The 20,816-nt window shown below is 42.2% G+C and overlaps 1 protein-coding gene across 4 annotated transcripts in view; it reads left to right on the top strand.

Moving 5' to 3' along the window:
* LOC137638837 (tigger transposable element-derived protein 1-like) overlaps positions 1-16,100 on the top strand; it is a 203,531-nt gene extending 187,431 nt beyond the window's left edge. The window contains exons 3-4 of one of the 4 annotated variants that reach the window (XM_068371241.1): positions 14,158-14,458; positions 14,709-16,100. The gene's annotated coding sequence lies outside the window, so the exon portion shown is untranslated. Of the gene's footprint in view, positions 1-14,157; positions 14,669-14,708 lie in introns of those variants that run through there. The other 3 variants (XR_011044194.1, XR_011044195.1, XM_068371240.1) reach the window with 3 other exon arrangements.
* The last annotated feature ends 4,716 nt before the right edge of the window (positions 16,101-20,816 follow it).

Raw genomic sequence — 20,816 nt, 5'->3', positions numbered from 1 at the left:
TTTCCGTTTTTTTCGATATATATGTATATGTTTATTGATTTTTGCATGTGTGTTTCATTTTGTACTAATGTGCTTACATTATACGACTCATTTCACAATTCTAACCTTTTGATTTAAGGGAGAATTGCTTGCTTTAGGTAGAAATCAGTTTTATTCATGTCTAAAGTGAAATTATTAAAAAATGTGATATCAGTGAAGTAAGTGCAAAAAAACATGTTCTGTGTTGCGGAGGGTTCGTTTGTTCGTGCTTGTCACTTGCCTAGTCCGAGACCTCTTTCAGGCTCCCCTGCACCAGGGAGAAGGAATGTCGTAGGACCTAAGGGAGTGAGGAGTGTAAACCAACGAACAGACGTTCCCTCAAAGGTATCAGACGTTGCTCGTCAAGCACGTCCTTGCCATAAGACAGGAGAGACGAAGTTTCTCCTCGTCTTCCGATGATTCGTCTCTTAAAGCCTGGGCGTAAAGTTTCGAGACGTTTGAAACGTTTTTTAGTTCCTTCAGAACAAGTTCAACGTCTTAGCTGTAGTCATCATAAGAGTCCCGTTCATAGCGATGACGTTCATGTACAGACGTTTCTGCCACAGACTCGACGTTACGTTGTGCGGTAGACACCGTAGACACAACGTGACGTTGAGTGTCAGTCACCGTAGTCACGATATAGCATCGATCAGCAGTCACCGCTGTTACTACGTGACGTTTGAACGTCAGCCACCGCAGTCACAGGTTGATCCGAAGTGAAGTGTTTTGCAAGATATGCTGTTAAAGCTTTCTTCTTTAATAGAAGTTTTCGATCCTGTTCTGTGCGAAAGGATCCTTTGCTTTTTGTACGTCACGGTTCTGGGATACGTGATTCGGGTTTTCAACCTTCTAGACGAGCTTTGTTACGCCACGCTGACGTTATCCCTAGTGACAGCTTTGCTGTTTAACAAGATGCGGAGCATAAATCTCGATATAACTTTGATCGCTTTGAACGTCAGCCACCGCAGTCACAGCGTGACGTTGAGCTGCAGACACCGCAGACACGACGTGACGTTGAGCGGTAGACACCGTTGACATGACGTGACGTCGAGGGTCAGTCATCGTAGTCACGATATAGCATCGAACAGCAGTCACCGCTGTTACTACGGGACGTTTGAACGTCAGTTACTTCTGTCACAACGTGTAGTAGAATAACATTCTCTGCAGTCAAACGTGACATCGACCCTCCAACTTTAACTTCTGTTCATATACAAGGTGTCAGGTTTTTCCTTCACGTCATTCTGAATATAAATCTCCTTCTCGCAAGACTTTAGATTTATCAGATGATGTGCCTTCTGAAGAAGTTGATGACCCCCTTTCAACTAATGTACCTTTGGGGAGTCATTCAGAAGAGGAGTAACCTAGGGTGGTCCAACAATCCCTTGTTTTTTAATTATGAATTTCTTTAGTGAAATTTTGTCCTACTCGTTTTGTAACGGCTGCTCCGCCGTCTGAGTTTACTCTTGGCATGACTTTCTTCGACTCCTACATTTACGAAGTCAGTTCTCTCTTGTTCTTCCAAGAGGGCCATGCTCTTACTGGGAGACTGGTTGGAATCCAGGAGAAGTTTAGGAAAGTCTGCTTTTGCTTTTCCTCCTTCTTAATTAGCTTCTCGCTCGGGCGTCTGGTGTGACACAGGAGAAGCTCGAGGAGAAGTTCTCGGCTTGGGAGTACCTGCCTCTGCCCAGGGAGACTTCTTAAGCCTAGTGGACTCTCCTCGTCGTCTAGCCATGAGACGCTCCAAGATTTTATGGTCTGCTTCAGAGCTAGACCATCTCCTGTTAGGAGTTTTTTCGAGCGTTTGAAGTTTTTTTATTTGTTGGATTGGTCACTGGGAGCCTTAAGTAAGAAGGTCTCTCCAGTTGTCAATGTATTGCTGTACAATTATGTCATGCATGAACAAGGCTATCAGGGATGGCTCCAATGATCTGGCTGCCACGTTCACTGCAGGAACAAGGCTATCAGGGATGGCTCCAATGATCTGGCAGCCACGTTCACTGCAGGAGTACTTAAGATGTAAGTGTGCTCAATGTGTTCATTGTCAAGACAAAGTTCACGATGAAGACTACCAAATCTGTCTTGGCAGCAGTAAGGGAAGGCGACTGGATGGTCTCTCTCGACCTTCAGGATGCATACTTCTACATCCCGATTCATCCAAACTTTCAGCAACATTTGAGGTTTGTGGACGGGAAAGTAATGTACCAATTTCGAGCACTGTGCTTCGGCCTCATTCTTGCTCCTCTTGTTTTTACAAGGCCCTTGCAAAATGTAGCAAGCTTTCTACATTTTTTGAGGATTCAGAGCCTCCCTTTATTTTGACGACTGGCTAATCAGGGCGTCGTCATTAAATCGCTGTCTGGAGAGCCTCTAATGGACATTAGACCTAACCAAGGAGCTAGGTCTCTTAGTGAACGTAGAGAAGTCGTAACTTACAGTACTCCATCCCAGACTATTCTTTATTTGGGAATGGAGATACAGTGTCGGATTTTTCGGTCCTTTTCGTCTCCCACAAGAATGGAACAAGCTCTGTTAAAAGTCCTTCACTTGCAAGAGAAAAGCAGTTGCTATGTAAGAGTTTGAACGAGCCTCGTGGGAACTCTTTCATCGCTGGAGTAGTTTATCTCTCTGGGGAGACTCAACCTTTGCCCTCTCCAATTTCACCTAAACCATTTGAACAAGGAGAAGGGCTTAGAGAGTATCTCTTTCCCAATCTCCAACTCAGTCTAGACATGTCTGACTTGGTGGGACAGCAACATCAGACTTCGAGAAGGTCTTTCTCTTGCGATCAAGAACCCAAACCATGTGTTGTATTCAGATGCATCGGATTTGGGTTAGGGAGCTCCACTGGACAGTCTGGAATGCTCGGGTCTTTGGTCCACGGATCAGAAGGAACTCCATTTAAGGCAAGTAACATCTCTCCTTTGGCGAGATTTGTGCAAGGAAAAATGAATGTCTTGGCGGACTGCCTCAGCAGAAGAGGACAAGTCATCTCCATGGAGTGGACGTTGCATAAGACTGTGTGCGAGAAGCTATGGATGACATGGGGTCAACTCACCATAGATCTTTTTGCGACTTCACTGACAAAGAGGCTCTCGACTTACTGCTTTCCAGTTCCAGATCCAGAGGCAGCCCACATAGACGCTTTCCTGCTGGACTGGTCTCACCTGGACGTTTATGCCTTTCCACCTTTCAAGATCCTAAACAAGGTGCTGCAGAAGTTCACCTCTCACGAAGGGACCAGGTTGACGTTGGTTGCTCCACTCTGGCCCGCGAGAGAGTGGTTCACAGAGGTACTTCTATGGCTGGTAGACGTTCCAAGAAGTCTGCCGTTACGGATGGATCTCTTGCGACAGCCTCACGTAAAGAGATTTCATCAAAGCCTCCCCACGCTTCGTCTAACTGCCTTCAGACTATCGAAAGACTCTCTTGAGCTAGAGGGTTTTCGAAGAAGGCAGCTAGAGCGATCGCGAGGGCTAGAAGATCCTCTACCATCAGGCTCTATCAGTCGAAATGGGAGGTATTTAGAGACTGGTGCAAGTCCTCTATTTCCTCTTCCAAGTGCCTCTGTAGCGCAGATTGCGGATTTTCTGCTTTATCTGAGAAACGGTCGCTCCCTCTCTGCATCCACCATTAAAGGCTACAGAAGCATGTTAGCTTCTGTTTTCAGGCATAAGGGTTTGGATCTTTCTAATAACAAAGATCTCCAAGACCTGCTTAAGTCTTTCGAGACTTCCAAGGAGCGTCATATTTCGACTCCTGCTTGGAACTTGGACGTGGTCCTACAGTTCTTTATGTCAGACAGGTTTGAACCATTAAATTCAGCCTCCCTGAAGGATCTTACCCTGACACTTTTTTTTGGTGAGCTTGGCTTCGGCTAAAAGGGTTAGTGAGATACATGCTTTTAGCAAGAACATCGGCTTCTCCGCTAATAAAGCAGTATGCGCTCTTCAACTTGGTTTTTTGGCCAAGAATGAACTTCCGTCTCGTCCTTGGCCTAAATCATTTGAAATCCCCAGTCTTTCTGAGATTGTGGGGAATGAAGTTGAAAGAGTGCTGTGCCCCGTTGGAGCTCTTAAATTTTGTTTATCCAGAACTAAACCGCGACGAGGTTGTTCAGAGGCTTTATGGTGCTCCGTTAAAAAGCCCTCTTTGCCCATATCTAAGAATGCGTGGTCTTATTTTATTAGACTTTTGATTCGGGAGGCACACTCTCATTTAAGTGAGAAGGATCATAATTTACTTAAAGTCAAGGCTCATGAAGTTAGAGCGATAGCAACTTCTGTAGCGTTTAAGCAAAATAGATCCATTAAAAGTATTATGGACGCGACCTTTTGGAGAGGCAAGTTGGTTTTCGCTTCATATTACTTGAAAGATGTCCAGACTCTTTATGAGGACTGCTACACAATGGGACCATTCGTAGCAGCGAGTGCAGTAGTGGGTGAAGGCTCTACCACTACATTCCCTTAATCCCAATATCCTTTTAATCTACTCTTGAAATTTTTAATCTTATTTTGGGTTGTACGGGAGACTAAGAAGTCTTTCGCAATCTTTTTGATTTGGCGGGTGGTCAAAATATTGTTTCTTGAGAGCGCCCAGATTAAGGGTATTGATGAGGTCCTGTTATAGGGGTGTTCACCCTGGATATAGCAGCTCCTGGGAGTCTTTCAGCATCCTAAGAGGATCGCTGGGCTTCGTGAGGATAGCGGACTAATGAGGCAGAGTAATTATCAGAGTCAGCTTCCTTACCAGGTACCTATACTTAAGTTTGTTTTTTGAATAGTTGTCAAAAACTCTTGAGCATATACGCCTTTATTGTTTTAATACTGGTCTCTACCCACCACCATGGGTGTGAATCAGCTATTTATATATTCACCGGCTAAGTTTAATATTTAAAAATTATATTTTCCTTATAAAATAAATTTTTGAATATACTTACCCGGTGAATATATAATATTAAAGGCCCTCCCTTCCTCCCCGATAGAGACCCTACGGACTGAGAAAAACTGGTTTGGTTGAGAAGTATATGCGGTATCTGGCCGATAGTCGGCGCTGGTGGGCACACCCGGCATCCTTCATGGCGATCGCTCTCGAGTTTTTGGAATCTGTCGACCGATGGAGACGTCAGCTATTTATATATTCACCGGGTAAGTACAGTATATTCAAAAATTTATTTTATAAGGAAAATATCATTTTTCTTTAAAAACTAAATTTTAAATTATATTAGATAAAAGAAATATGTCATTTTCCAATTATATTGGTCCTTTTAGTATTTTTTCTGTAGCTGATCTGTTTACAAAGATTAAAGAGAATTAGCGTTCAGTTAATTTTTATATGAAATAGTATTCATGACAATCGATATAGTCCCACGATTCTTTGTATCGTTGTTTACTTGTTCGTTTTTGGAATACTAAATTTTTTTGTATATTTATTAACCCTGGATAGGTACGCTCCTCGGACACCCCTTTAAGGGTATACTCGGACGCGAACGACCCCGACGCCAAAAAAAATTCTTGAAAAATCAGTTTTTGCAGTAACCTCCTTTTTTCTTTTGCCAAAAAAAACTTCAATGAATGCTTAAAACAACTGTAAAGATAAATACTACTCATCTGCAGAAAAACTATTTATTATAAATATTTTAAAAAATTAAGTAGAAAAAAAAAAGACCTGACATAAAAATTCATAAAAAAAAGTTTATACATATATACACAAATCCATTTAGGAATTGATTCTTGAATGTTTAGGACACATCTTGATGTATTTTGGATGAAGTCAGACCCATGGAGGTGAAGATCTGAAATGAGAAAAAAAGGGTAACTTTTTTTGGCCAAAAAAATTTGTCCAAATTTCATGAATTTTTTTGGGTACCCAAATGAAATAGGAAGTGGCTAATTTTTTTAGGGAATAAACATATGTCATCCTAAAATAGAAATATGTAAAAAAATCTTCATTATTTTGTAAATTACATTTATATCAGGGGCCATATCTAAAGGTAATTTTTTGAGTACTTAGAAATTTCGTAAAAAAATACATATATTTAATATATAATATGATATTTATGCAGGTAAAAATATACCAAAATATCACAAATTCTATAGGGAACAAGAATATATATAGATAGGGCAGCTTACGCTTCGGATATGTCCACAAAATGGCCGCCAACCACACTGACTCAGACTCCCTAATCTGCCACTTGAAATGTAGGAAGGGTATGTCAATTTCAAGGTGTTATTTACTAATCTAATTATTATTGGATATGCATAAAAATTGTATGGTGGGTTGCTGGATAATGGTCGATTATTTTACGACTATAAAATTAAAATTCTGACCCAAAAAAATTTTTTTGAAGGGAAATAAAATCGAAAAAAAAAAAAATGTAAAACAATATAATATTTTAGCTAAAAAAATTTGATGATATTCAATCAAAAAAAAAAAAGTAAACAAAATTTTCCGACAAATAAACATCTAGAGGAATCATTACTCTGTGATAGTTCCTTAGTACGTAGTAATTTTGAAAGAATTGGGAAAAAACGAAAAAATGGCAATCACCGGAAAATCGAACACATACCTATATATACGCCATATCTGGCTAAAAAAAAAGATAGGCATGGGTAGCCAGATCATCTAGAAACACTTTCCAACACTATAAAAATATAAGTTTTGCGACACTACTTGCCAATTCCTTACGGTAACATGACTAAGCAAAAAAATGCAAAACAAATAAAAAGGGGCACTCGCGGAAAAATGGCTAACATTCTAATATACGGCATTTCAGAAAAAAAAAATTCAGCCACGTGCTAGGCAAACCATCAAGGCAAATTTTCCGACAAATAAACATCTAAATGAATAATTACTCTGTGATAGTTCCTTAGTACGTAGTAATTTTGAAAGAAATGGGAAAAAACGAAAAAATGGCAATCACAGGAAAATCGAACACATACCTATATATACGCCATATCTGGCTAAAAAAAGAAGATAGGCATGGGTAGCCAGATCATCTAGAAACACTTTCCAACACTATAAAATTATAAGTTTTGCGACACTACTTGCCAATTCCTTACGGTAACATGACTAAGCAAAAAAATGCAAAACAAATAAAAAGGGGCACTCGTGGAAAAATGGCCATTCTAATATACGGCATTTCAGAAAAAAAAAAAATTTCAGCCACGTGCTAGGCAAACCATCAAGGCACATTTTCCGACAAATAAACATATAAATGAATCATTACTCTGTGATAGTTCCTTAGTACGTAGTAATTTTGAAAGAAATGGGAAAAAACGAAAAAATGGCAATCACAGGAAAATCGAACACATACTTATATATACGCCATATCTGGCTAAAAAAAAATAGGCATGGGTAGCCAGATCATCTAGAAACACTTTCCAACACTATAAAAATATAAGTTTTGCGACACTACTTGCCAATTCCTTACGGTAACATGACTAAGCAAAAATATGCAAAACAAATAAAAAGGGGCACTCGCGGAAAAATGCCCAACATTCTAATATACGGCATCTCAGATAAAAAAAAGACATGCACGTGTTAGCCCAACCATCAAGGCACACTTTCTAACACATAAACATGGAAAAAAAATCAATAATATACGGCAATTCCTTACTACGTAGTAAATTTTTACAAATATTGAAAAAAAACAGAAATTGGCAACCACAGTTAAATACCCAATATACCAATAACTACGTCGTATCTGACAAAAACAAAATCACGCATGGGTAGCCAGATCATCTAGACACACTTTCCAACACTAAAAAAGCAAAAGTTTTACGATACTATTTCGCAATATCTTACGGAAAAATGACTTGGCAAAAAAATGAAAAAGGGACACTCGCGGTAAAATGCCCGACATTCTAATATACGGCATCTCAGATAAAAAAAAAGACATGCACGTGTTAGCCCAACCATCAAGGCACACTTTCTAACACATAAACATGAAAAAAAAATGAATAATATACGGCAATTCCTTACTACGTAGTAATTTTTACAAATATTGAAAAAAAACAGAAATTGGTAACCGCAGTTAAATACCCAATATACCAATAACTACGTCGTATCTGACAAAAACAAAGTCATGCATGGGTAGCCAGATCATCTAGACACACTTTCCAACACTAAACAAGCAAAAGTTTTACGACCCTATTTGGCAATATCTTACGGAAAAATGACTTGGCAAAAAAATGAAAAAAAAATGAAAAAGGGGCACTCGCGGTAAAATGGTCCTCGTGGTGATGAACGACATTTTAACTAAAAAAAAAATCATGCACATGGTAGCCAAACAATCCACCAAGACTTTCCACAACTGATAACCTATACAAGTTGCACCTTTCTACGACAATTTCATAATACGTAATAACTTTGATAATTATGCAAACTACCTTAGAAGGGTAAACTCGGTCGCGCTCGACCCCGACGCGTCTCAGAAATCGGGGAAGGAGTACAGCTACAGCAATGCACATCTGGACACTACTAGAGCGTGTAGGGGAGACACCTCCTGCAGGTCGATCACCCACAAATTCCGTCACGGGGGTGAGTCACGTGAGAAAAACCTGTTTTTTTTTGACGCTCGGGGTCGCAAACGACCCATCGTACCTATCCAGGGTTAATGTTCCAATTGTTAAATGTAGCGTCTTATATTGGAATCCCTTAATATTAAGGGTTGGTTTAAATATATAGATATATATTCTTTATTCCTATATCTATTCATGTAATGTGTTAATATTTTATATTAAATATTTTTTGTTACATTGTATATGGGATTCAGTGACTATTGCATTCCCTTTCAATCCCTTGACAGAATAGTAAGTTCTCCCTCTTCGGGCGTGTATACTTTTGTTTTTATACCGAAGTCAAAAATGACAATTTTTAGTGCTAAATTAGTGCAGTGAATTTTATTCAATACAGTGGAGGGTGCTTCTGTTCGGACCTGTCGTTATCCTAGCCTTAGACCTCTTTCAAGCTCCCGGACCCATGGGAGAAATTAAGTCGAGCGGCGAAGGGAAGCGAGAGGCGTAGCCTGGCGCTTATCGTCTTGTAAGACCCGAGCAGAAGTCCCCTTGAGTGTTTTTTCTGTTGACGATCCCCAGAACGCTCACCCTCGCCGTAGGTAAGGCGAAGTAAAAGTGTTTTTTCTAACTTTAAACGTTTGCGCGCATCAGGCGCGAAGCTGAAAACTAAATTAAAATCTTTCTAGTCAGGTAATGAGCATTCAATGTTCTTACCTCTTAAAAGAGCTGAACTTGATGGCGCGTGCCAAAGTTTTTCGCTAAGGAAGACGGTAAAGGAGTCTCTGTTTATTATTTTATTATTATCACTAGCCAAGCTACAACCCTAGTTGAAAAAGCAAGATGCTATAAGCCTAAGGGCTCCAATAGGGAAAGATGGCTCAATAAGGAGAGGAAATAAGAAAATAAATAAATGATGAGAATAAATTAACAATAAATCATTCTGAGAAAAGTTACAAAGTCAAAAAGACAGTGCAGATAGGGCAGTGCTTTAGCGCGTCCTCAAGGCAGCATAAAGAACCTAACTGCAGATGTTGGTGCAGCAGCACGTTCAGCTGCAACAGCAGGAAGTGCATTAGGGCTTTTGTAAAGAGAAGGCAGTGGCCCCCCTTTTTTGCTGTATACGGCCTGTCAGGATGTCAGAAGTTAGCAAAGCTTTAGTTCAGACTGATAAGGATCTTGTTCCTGAGTCTGGTGTTACGGTACAGGCACCGCCGCTTCTGCCAGACTGTTTTTCCGTCTGCTGAAATGCGGAGCGTGATGTAAGCTATGAGGAAGGCGAGTTCACGATCAAAGTTTTATACACCGGTGTCACCTAATGTTGATCCTAGTTGGACTATGCTGCTGGCATGAAGCAACGGCTCTCATCTGTTATGCAGTCTTATCAGCCTGCTGTTAGCAAAGCGAGGGTTTGTCATGATTCTTTACAGGATGCGTTGTCGCACAGGTGGCCTACCAGCAAGCTAATTTTGAACAGCGTGATAAGGCTTCTATATCCCATTGAGTGCCTTCTCTTGATACCAGACATCAAACGGCTTACCTTCCAAGCGCGGCAACGATCGCTAGGCAGCTAAGCACGGCATTGAATGTCAAGCTGAACGTGACATCAGGCGTCAGGCTGAACTTGACGTGGAGTAACAAGCTCGTGACGTCGAACGTTACATACGGTTCAAGCTACGTCCAGAGGACAAAACCTCTCTATGGTGACTCATAAGACTTTGCTTGCAGCAGTAAAAAAAGTCCACTGGATGATCTCTTTAGTTCTCCAGGATGCTTATTTCTACTTCCTCATCCATCCGAACTTCAAGCTACCGGAAGGTTCGTGTATGGGAGGAAGTTGTCCAGTTTTGAGTTCTTTGTTTCGGGCTATGCAACACCCCTCAAATAGAGGGTGCGTCTGTTAGGACATATCGTTGTGTCCTATCCTTAGAACTCTGGAAAGAAGTATTCCTGTTTCGGGCCTTAGGCTTTGGCCTCACCACCGCCCCTCTAGTCTTCACAAAGATCAGAATGATTGTGGCAAGCATGCTCCACTCAAGAGGCATCAGAGCCTCCTTGTACTTGGACGATTGGCTACTAAGAGCCCCCTCACTCAATCGTTGTCTGAAGGATTTGCGTCTGACAATGAGTCTGTCAGAGGAGCTAGGACTTCTGGTGAATTCGGAGAAGTCTCAATTGATCCCTTCCCAGGAGATCCTTTATTTAGGGATGGAGATTCACAGTCTGACTTTTCAGGTTTTTCCATCACCTGCAAGAGCAGCTAGCTCTCCTAAGGCTTTGTGCCTTTCTAAAGAAGGAGTTTTGTTCAGTGAGGGAATGGATGAGTCTCCTGGGAACCCTCTCTTCACTAGAACAATTTGTATGTCTGGGGAAACTAAATTTACGACCCCTTCAGTTCCATCTCAATTGCCATTGGAGCAAAGAGGACAGCCTCGACAAGGAGAGCATTCCTCTTACGGAACTAATAAAAGAGTGCCTTCGTTGGTAGAACAACATGAACAGGCTCCAGGAAAGTCTCTCTTTGGAACAAAAGGGCCCACACCTTGTGTTGTTTTTCGACGCCTCGGACTCGGGGTGGGGAGTAACACTAGGAAAATCAGAGATTTCGGGTCTGTGGACAAGACAACAGCAAAGTGTCCACATCAATCAATAGGAGCTGTTAGCAGTTCTGTTGGCTCTCAAGGAGTTCGAGAAGCTAATGTTGAACAAAGTACAGTAATACAAATCAATGCAGACAATACCACAGCTTTGGCCATCATAGTGAATCCAGGGCGAACGCATTCGAGGCCTCTTTACGAGATAGCAAAAACTCTTCTCGTTTGGGCACATCAAAGAAAGATATCCCTATTGACAAGATTCATTCAAAGGGAAAAGAATGTGAGGGCAGACAGCCTCAGCAGGAGGAGTCAAGTTCTCCCCACAGAGGGGACACTGCATCTAGTTGTATGCAAGAAACTTTGGCAGATTTGGGGCCGCCCTCTCATAGATCTATTCGCAACTTAAAAAACTAGAAGATTAGAGAATTATTGCTCCTCAGTTCCGGATCTTGAAGCGTCACACATAGATGCGTTCCTGATGGACTAGTCACACCTAGATGTGTATGCTTTCCCTCCATTCAAAGAGCTGTACAAAGTACTACAAAAGTTTGTGTCTCACGAGGGAACCAGATTGACGTTAATAGCCCCCTTCTGGCCGTCGAGGAGTTGGTTCACAGAGGTACTGGAATGGATGGTGGATGTTCCAAGAAGCTTGCCATTGAAAATAGATCTTCTCAGACAACCCCCTTGGCAAGAAACCATCTAAACCTCCAAGCTCTACGTCTGACTGCCTTCAGACTATCGAAAAACTTGCAAGATCTAGAGGATTTTCGAAGGAAGCAGCCAAGGCTATTGCTAGAGCAAGAAGAAGTTCTTTCAGGGTGTACCAATCCAAGTGGAAAGTTTTTAGAGCAAGTTGTTAAACTAACTCAGTTTCTTCATCCAATACCTGTTTAGCTCAAATTGTCAATTTCTTTTTAGAGCTTAGAAGGAGGTACAATTTCTCCTCCTCCAACCATCAAAGGGTATAGGGGCATGCTTCCAACGGTCTTCAGGCATAGACATTTAGACCTCTCAAATAACAAGGACCTTCAGGATCTCCTTAGTTCCTTTGAAACCTCTAAGAAACGTCAACAGGATTCACCATCCTGGATTTAGATGTGGTTTTAAAATTTCTTATGAGTAACAGATTCGAACCTTTGAATTCTGCTTCTTTTAAAGATCTGACTTTAAAGACTTTATTTTTAATAAGCTTAGCAACAGCTAAAAGGGTCAGTGAAGTTCATTCTTATAGCAAAAACATTGGCTTTAGAAACGGCAAAGCTATATGCTCCCTGCAGCTTAATTTTCTAGCCAAAAATGAACGTCCTTCTCACCCATGGCCAAAATCTTTCGAAATTGCTAACCTCTCTGATTTGGGGGGTGAGGAGCTGGAAAAGGTTCTTTGTCCTGTTAGAGCACTAAGGTTCTATTTAGACAGGACTAAATGTTTATGAGGCAGTTCAGAAGCTCTTTGGTGTACTGTACAGTCAAAAAGCCTGCTTTCCTTATGTCTAAAAACGCCTTATCATATTTCATAGACTTTCAATTAAAGAAGCTCACACACACTGTGGTGAGGCAGATCTTAAGCTCCTGAAAGTTAAGACTCATGAAGTTAGAGCTGTAGCAACTTCTGTGGCTTTTAAACAAAATCGTTCTCTGCAAAGTATGATGAATACAACGTTTTGGAGAAGTACTGTAATCTGTTTTCCCATCACTTTATTTAAAACGTGTCCAGACTCTTTATGAGGACTGCTACACTTTGGGTCCATTCGTAGCAACGAATGCAGTTGTAGGTAAAGGATCTACCACTACACTCCCTTAATCCCTAGTACCCTTTTCCCCTCTTGGAACTTGTATATACAGTATCTTTAAGATTGGAAGAAATTGTTAGACAATCTTCCGCAATCTTTGACTTTGTCAAGTAAGTCATTTGTTCCTAGAGAGCGCCCGGAACAAGGGTATTAGTTGAGGTCCTGTCATGTTATAGGTTATTGAACTGTTTGACAGCTCCTAGAGTTCTTCAGCCCCCTGGGTGGATCGCTGGTTCTCAAAAAACAGCAGACTTATCAATGCAGAGATCCATTGAAGTCAGCTTCCTTAATAGGTACGAACCCTTAAGCTAGTTTTGTTTTAAATTCTTAAGTGAAATTCCATTAATGTTGCTGTCTCTGACCCGCCACCAAGGGTGTCAATCAGCTATTATATATAACCAGCGGGTAAGTTTAAATGTTTAAAAATTATATTTTCATATTAAAATAAATTTTTGAACATACTTACCCGCTGGTTATATAACTTAAAATCCCCCCCCCCCCTTCCTCCCCTCTAGAAACATATGGACATAAAAAATCTGATACTAGGAGGGATGGTTCGACCTAACTCCATGGTGGCGCTAGTGTATACCTGGCATATCTGTGCGATTGTGGCAAGTTTTGAATTTCTGTCGACAGAAGAATAAAAGCTATTATATATAACCAGCGGGTAAGTATGTTCAAAAATTTATTTTATTATGAAAATATCATTTTTTTTTTTTTTTTTTATACAAGATAAAGGAGTAGAAGTAAGTCTAAAACTAATAAAAACCTTTTATCACAGCCATATCCTTTCCTAAATAACATTTAGTTCAATTTCAGTTATTCCAACAGCAATTCTGTTTCAAGTTTTTAATTCATCAATAATTCAGGGAGAAAGTAATGCCCAGTAGGGAAAGACATGAGTTGAATCCCAATGTAGGAGTGTGCACTAATGCAAGGGATCAACGAACTGTTTTGAAGGAATGGGCAGAAGTCTGGAAGTGTGTTTAAGTAATACAGTTTTTGTATGGACTAGAATATATTGGGAAAATGCAGAAATCCTATGTAGCCTAAGGAAAGAAAGAGTAACTGAGGTACAAGCATTGACATAGAAAATGTGTGGAAGATGATTAGTCATTTGCAATGAAAGAAGCATCTGTGAATATGAATATTTGTAATTTGTATGTTAGAAAAATATGCGGTAGCCATTCTAACTCCAAACCCATTGTTATTGCCCTCCACTTTTCTCCCTCCCAGGTAACTCAGCAAGATGACACTGCTGATGCCAGAAGTCATCCAGTTATCACAAGGTCTCCATCCAACAATATTGCAGCAACTGGGTGTCCTTCCCAAATAAATTGCAAATATGTCCCCACTGAAGATTAGACCTTTTAGGCACTTTGCTGATCTGTGAAGAGGAAAGGGATGATTCAACAGTCTGCTGATCCATGAAGAGGAAAGGGGTGATTCAACAGTCAGAAATTTTAGCTTTTCGGAAAACTCGAGCATACAGCGAGGTGTCATGTAGGGGTTGAACAGCTGTTATCAGAAATTACAAGTAATTTAAACCTTTTAATGTAATACAGTTCTGTACCTTAATTTATTATCTTCTACTGTACTGTACAAAAGTTTCTGTTAGTTGGATAAGAAAATTATTCAGATTTTCAAAATTTTTAATACATTTTGATAAATAATATAGCGATATATTATTGTGGACCCTTAGCATCATTGTTATTATTATTAGTATTATTGTTGTTACTATTTTTTTCACTATAGGGGTTGTTATTATGATTTATTATTATTTACAGTACTTCAATCCATGCAGCTATTCATAGGCTAGAAAAGTGGCAGGGCAGTGACCAACGGCCATCCAATGAGGTGCTACCCATCCCAAAAGAAGGCTTGCCCAGTGGAACAACCCTTATCAGGAAGGACTGGGTAACCCAAAACAGAGCAAGGGTAAAAGTGGGCAAAACTGGAGATAACTACCACAAATGGGGATTAGCCATTAGCCCTGAATGCCTATGTGGGTCAACACCACAAACAATTGAACACATCCTACGACAGTGCCCACTGGGCCCTCATTGCTCAGATCAAGACCTCAGAGAGGCAAACAACAACGTCCTCCTGTGAATTCGATATTGGCACGATAAGATATGATGATGATGAACGTTATATCTCCTAATCTTTTATAATTCTCTTTCTACCTGTCAGGTTTATCCTTCTTTGCTCTGATCTGTCTTTTTGTCTCTCTTAAGCTGCTTTCACACTTGTTGCATTTCCACGTGTCATATCATCGTTGCGTATCACCTATTGATACAATACAGTGCAACAGGTTATTGTACCCACTTGTTGCGTATCCATGTGCTGTATCGTCATTCTGTGGTGCAACAGCATCATCCAGTTTCTTCCTGATCGTAACCATGAGTGCAAATGTGCAGTTGGCTGCGGCCATGTATATTTTTATTCATGAACAGGCAATCACACAAGATCAACTACAACTATACTCGGGGTCATTCGCTATAAGTCTGAGCATGCAAGAGAACAATGCTACGCTTCTTGTCCACACAAGGGTAGATGATTTGTGTATCATTCCTTTGATAAGACAGCAAAAGACCCACAAATGGTGGATCGAGTCTTGTGCTGATCTTTGTATCACATTTGGATACGTAATGGTGCAACACTTTCCCATCCACAATGCTATGCAAAGATGATACAGTATGTGGAAATGCACCAATCATGGACACAGCTTTTGCTTCCCTGATTTTTCAGTTTCTCTCTGTCAATCTCAACTACACATACTTCTGTGTATGTGGATCTCAATAACTGCAGTCAGGCAGTGAAACCGACTACCCCACAGTAACTGGCTAAAAGATCATTTAAATGACAGCATCATTTTGGACCAGATTGCATTACCTGTAAAAGGAAATTGGTAACATGGCACACAAATGCCATTTACTGAGAGAAAGAAAGTAATTCCTTCGATATCTGCGAGTCTTGGTATGCATCTTTACAAATTAATGGAGTTTGAAAAGATAGATAACTTCACTGTCTTTATGGCAAATAAAACCATTACCAAAAACACCTTTTTTAAAGCTTTTGAGGACTGGCATTGTTTCACTAACAAAACATCTATTCTTACAATATCAATATAACTAATGTATCTTGGAAATTAAAGTAATATTATTTGCAACCCTATTTTTGACCACACTACCTCTTAAAAAGATTTGATAAAAAGGTAACTGTTGAATTCAGCATTTTATCCTTTCACTTGTGATCTTCTTCAAAAGGCTGAAGTGGTGACTGGGTTATTTGGAGTGAAGCATAAAGTAACATAACAAAAAGCTGTGACTTTGTGACCAATGTTCTCAAAAGCTTTATTGTTCTATAATGTGTACATGATCTACATAACTGGATTTCACTCAATTTGAATAAGTAGCATTCTGGCCCATTTGCCTTTGCTTTCTTTTTATTATTTTTTGATTATATATTTATTATGTTGAGGGAGAAAATGTTGAGCTGGTCATAATTGATAATCTTGTGAAAATTTAATATTGAATTTTGCCAAGAGGAAGATGTCTCCACCTAAATTACAGAAGGTAATATGCATATACTGTTGAGGAAAAGAACATTCTGGTAATGAGGCCATCATAAGCTTCAAGTAAAACCACTGAGAGGATAATATAGGATGTCTTTAATTCATCTGTTAAAGGAGTGAATGTTTCATCTACATTAGTTGTTACTAGTTCCTGACATGATAGATGAAATCTCTGGCAAGTTTGGGTAAATTAAAAATTACTGATATTGTACTTTGCAATAAGGAGGAATAGGTTATCTCTTGTTTAAAACAAGCGTTTCCCTTTGCCAAGCCTTTGCAGTTTTCCACTCCTCTGGCAATACGAGCACATTCGTACCCTCATAATTTTAGTAGGTGTTGCTGTGAGACTCTTTTATGTGAGAATTCATTGTAATTATATAGCAGAATAGGAAGTGAATGAAGCCACTTTAAATTACATTCACTCTGGAAAGTATATATATATATATATATATATATATATATATATATATATATATATATATATATATATATATATATATATATATTTATATATATATATATATATATATATATATATATATATATATATATATATATATATATATATATATATATATATATATATATATATTTTGGGAATGAGGATACCTGAACATGGTGAAAGTGTTTGTGTATTGCTATGATGAGCAAATCTGTACTTCTCAAGGCCACCCATACTAGGTTGATTTGCTATGAACCATCATACCAAAGTCTCCCACCATCACCAATCTGCAGTGGCCAATGTGGAGGTGAAAAGTGGGCCAAACCCAGATATATATATATATATATATATATATATATATATATATATATATATATATATATATATATATATATATATATATATATATATATATATATATATATATTTGTTCCAACACAGAGACTTACCTCGAACTACTTTCTTAGGAGGTACCTGGAATCTCCTCTCAACCGACCAGAGTTTTGTGTAGTTTACCCTACTTCCGTTTTCTGTGAGGACTACCCCAGTCGTAAGGATACGTGCCCTGAGGCTAGTCCCAAGCCAGGTCACGTGTTAGCTTGGGTCTCGCTCCTCAGTAAGTTCTCTGGTCGCATCGTGATACCATCCCGCCGCTCTCCATTCTCTGTGCGACCCTTTGTGTCCCCGACTCGTGTGTCCCACGTGGTTCCCGCGTGGTATCCCTGTGCTTTCCCTTGTGTTCTCGCATGTTCGCTTGATTCCCTTGTGCTTTCCCAAGTGTATTCCTTATCCTTTCCCTGCGTTCCTGTGTCTTGCGGTATTGTGTTGTGAATTATGGAACAGGCCCGCCGTTGTCCTGGGCCTAGAGCCAGGAAGTCGTGTGGAGCGTTTTTATCCAAGCCGGAGGTTGACCCGCATTCCCTTTGCTCTTCCTGTTGGGGTAAAGTGTGCTCGCCGGCAGACACGTGCCCGGAGTGTGTGTCTTGGAGTGAGATCCAGTGGGTTCGTTTTAGTACGAAAAAGAAGTCCACTAAACGATCCCCCAGGAAGGCGAGCATCTCTTCGCCCTTGACGTCGCCAGGAGGGAAGTCTGACGATGTTTCTGTTCCTTCTTCCCCTACCCAGAGTAGGGGACGAGGTAAGTCCGTTGCGGGGAAGAAGCCGATTGCTCTTCCCCAGGAGTCTGATCTTCGTGATGTGGGGGTTGCTGACTCTACACAGGCAAGTGGGGGACCTGAAGGTGCTTTTACTGGGGGTCTTGGAGACTGCCCTTGTGCATGGAGGGCACGTCTCCTCTGATGACCCCATGTGGGGTAATAATGTCCCTGTCTCTTCGCCCGCTTCATGGGCCTGTGTTTCAGGTACCTCGGCAGCTGATGGCACCCAAGATAAGATGGACTCGACGGTAGCGAAGCCCTTCAGATGGAGGCTCCTGAAAACTCCAGGTAGGTCCGGTCCCCGTTGAGGATGGAAGATGGCCTTGGTTCCTGGTTCCCCAGCGTGGTGCGGCCACCCTCCCTCCCAGCCCCTCTGTCGGCGGTTCCTGACATGTTTTTACAACCTTCGACCTCCGGAACCCAACAGATCACGAAGACCTCCGTTCTCCATGCGCCTGCCCGTCGGTCGGGTTATGCAGAGTCGTCGGAGTCTTCAGCGGCGGGTTCATCGTTCTCTTCGGAGGGAGAAGCGCGGAGGAGGCGCCGTCGGAGGAGGGATAGATCCAGGAGCAGGCGTTCCCATTCGAGGTCGCGTTCGAGATCGAGGTATAGTAGAAGATGTTCCAGGTCCCCGAGGATGAAGTACAGGAGGAGTAGGTCCCCCAAAGGAGAATGGGTCTTCGTCCCCTGCAGGAGGCTCGAGGACTTCACTGCTTTCCAGAGTTCTCCGAGTCGGCGGTCCAGAGTCGGTTCTCCACTGAGGCCCTCTGCCAGCCACAGGTTTGACCCTCGTAGGGACCAGAGCGAGAAGACCTCTTCAGACAGGCGTAAGACCGCGAAACATCCGACTCAACCCGCACAGCGGAGGGAGTCGCGTTTTCGGACGGGCAGCCTCGTCGAGTCAGCAAAGTTGACTCGACCAGTGGATTCGCAGGAACGACTTCCTCCGTCGGGCAAGCCCACGGAAGTCTCACCCTCTTTGTCCAAGGACATGTTACGGACGGAAGCCCTCGCCGACACGGCGGTGCCCGTCCCAAGACCCAGGTCTAGTGCGGAGGTGCCCGTCGGCACAGCCCATTACCACCACATGGAGGTGCCCGTCGAGTCAGAACCCCAGCAACAGACGGAGGTGCCCGTCGGGCCATCGCCTCAGCGATGGTGAAGGTTCCCCAACCGAGGATTCGGTCTATCGGAAGGTTATAGGCCTCATACGGAGGCATCACAGGATCGAGGAGCCTGTTCCCTCCAACGAAGATGCCTGGCGTTCCAGCCTCAATCGTCTAATGGAGGCCCCCGTACAACAGAAACCCTCCTTAGCTCTGCCTGTGGCCAGGGACGTGGTTCTGGGGCGTACGCACGTGGACAAGGTTGTGGCGGGCAATGCCGAAGCCCCCAAATCCCAGAGTGCCTCAAAATTACTCCAGGGACTCAGGTCCCAGAGCAGATTTTACGTGCCGGAAGGGTAGCGACCGGGAGCCTGCAAAATGGAGACCTCCCTTGAAGTGTTAGGTCAAGGTGCCCCGGAGGACAGAGCTGCGTCAGCCCCGATTTTCAAATCCCTATCCACCCCTCAAGCAGGAAGTTTCTCCGGGTGAAGTGGGGTACCCAGATCCTGCAGTTCAAGACCCTCTGCTTCGGATTGTCAACAGCGCCCCAGGTATTCACGAGAGTCTTCACGACAGTCTCTGTGTGGGCTCACGAGCGGGGTATTCGCCTCATTCGATACCTGGACGACTGGTTACTCCTTTCCTCCTCAGAGGTAGTTTTGAAGGAGCAAGGCGTGAAACTAATACAATTCTGCAAAGTTCTGGGTATCACGATCAACCTGGAGAAATCGCATCTGTCTCCCTCCACCAGGATGACTTACTTGGGGATAGTGCTGGACTCCCGCCTAGTGAGAGCCTTTCCGTCGGAAGAATGGTTGAACAATCTAGAACAGATCCTCCAGCCTTTCCTTTCGGGACAGCCCAGGAGAGCCAAGGACTGGCAGAGGTTGATAGGTCACCTAGTGTCATTAGAGAAACTGGTTCCCCAAGGGAGGCTCAGACTCAGGAGCATCCAATGGAACCTGAAGGGGCTCTGGAGCCAAGTGGACTCGCCATACAAGTTAATTCCCGTCCTTCCGGAGGCAAAACAATCCCTGGAGTGGTGGCAATATCGGCCGAATACCCTCAAGGGGATGCCCTTCGCAACCGAGCCCCCCGAGATGCTTCTCTTCACAGACGCCTCCAAGGAGGGGTGGGGAGCACACCTCCTCAACAGGTCAACCAGAGGATCTTGGACGGAAGAAGAGAAAGCCCAACACATCAACGTCCTAGAGATGAAGGCAGTCCGAGAAGCGTGCCTACAGTTCGTAGATCTTCTAAGGGGAAACACACTGGCGTTGATATGCGACAACGCCACTGTAGTAGCATACATAAAGAAGCACGAAGGTCTAAAATCGAAGGAGTTGTGCGATCTCGCGTTGGAGATCTGGATTGGGCCGAGTCGGAACAAATCGTGATTTCAGCAAGGTTCATTCCAGGCAAAAGGAATGTCCTAGCTGACGGGCTCAGCAGGATGGGCCAAGTAGTGGGTACCGAGTGGTCTTTTCTCCCAGGAGTAGCCAGGCTCATCATTCAGAAATGGGGTTCGCCGGTGATGGATCTTTTTGCAACCAGACTGAATGCACAACTCCCCGTATTTTGTTCTCCTGTCCCAGACCCAAAAGCGGCATTGG

This window comes from Palaemon carinicauda, chromosome 3, assembly GCF_036898095.1.
Source record: "Palaemon carinicauda isolate YSFRI2023 chromosome 3, ASM3689809v2, whole genome shotgun sequence".
Lineage (NCBI taxonomy): Eukaryota > Metazoa > Arthropoda > Malacostraca > Decapoda > Palaemonidae > Palaemon > Palaemon carinicauda.
Note: the sequence above shows the minus strand (reverse complement) of the source record. Positions and strands in the feature narration are given on the sequence as shown.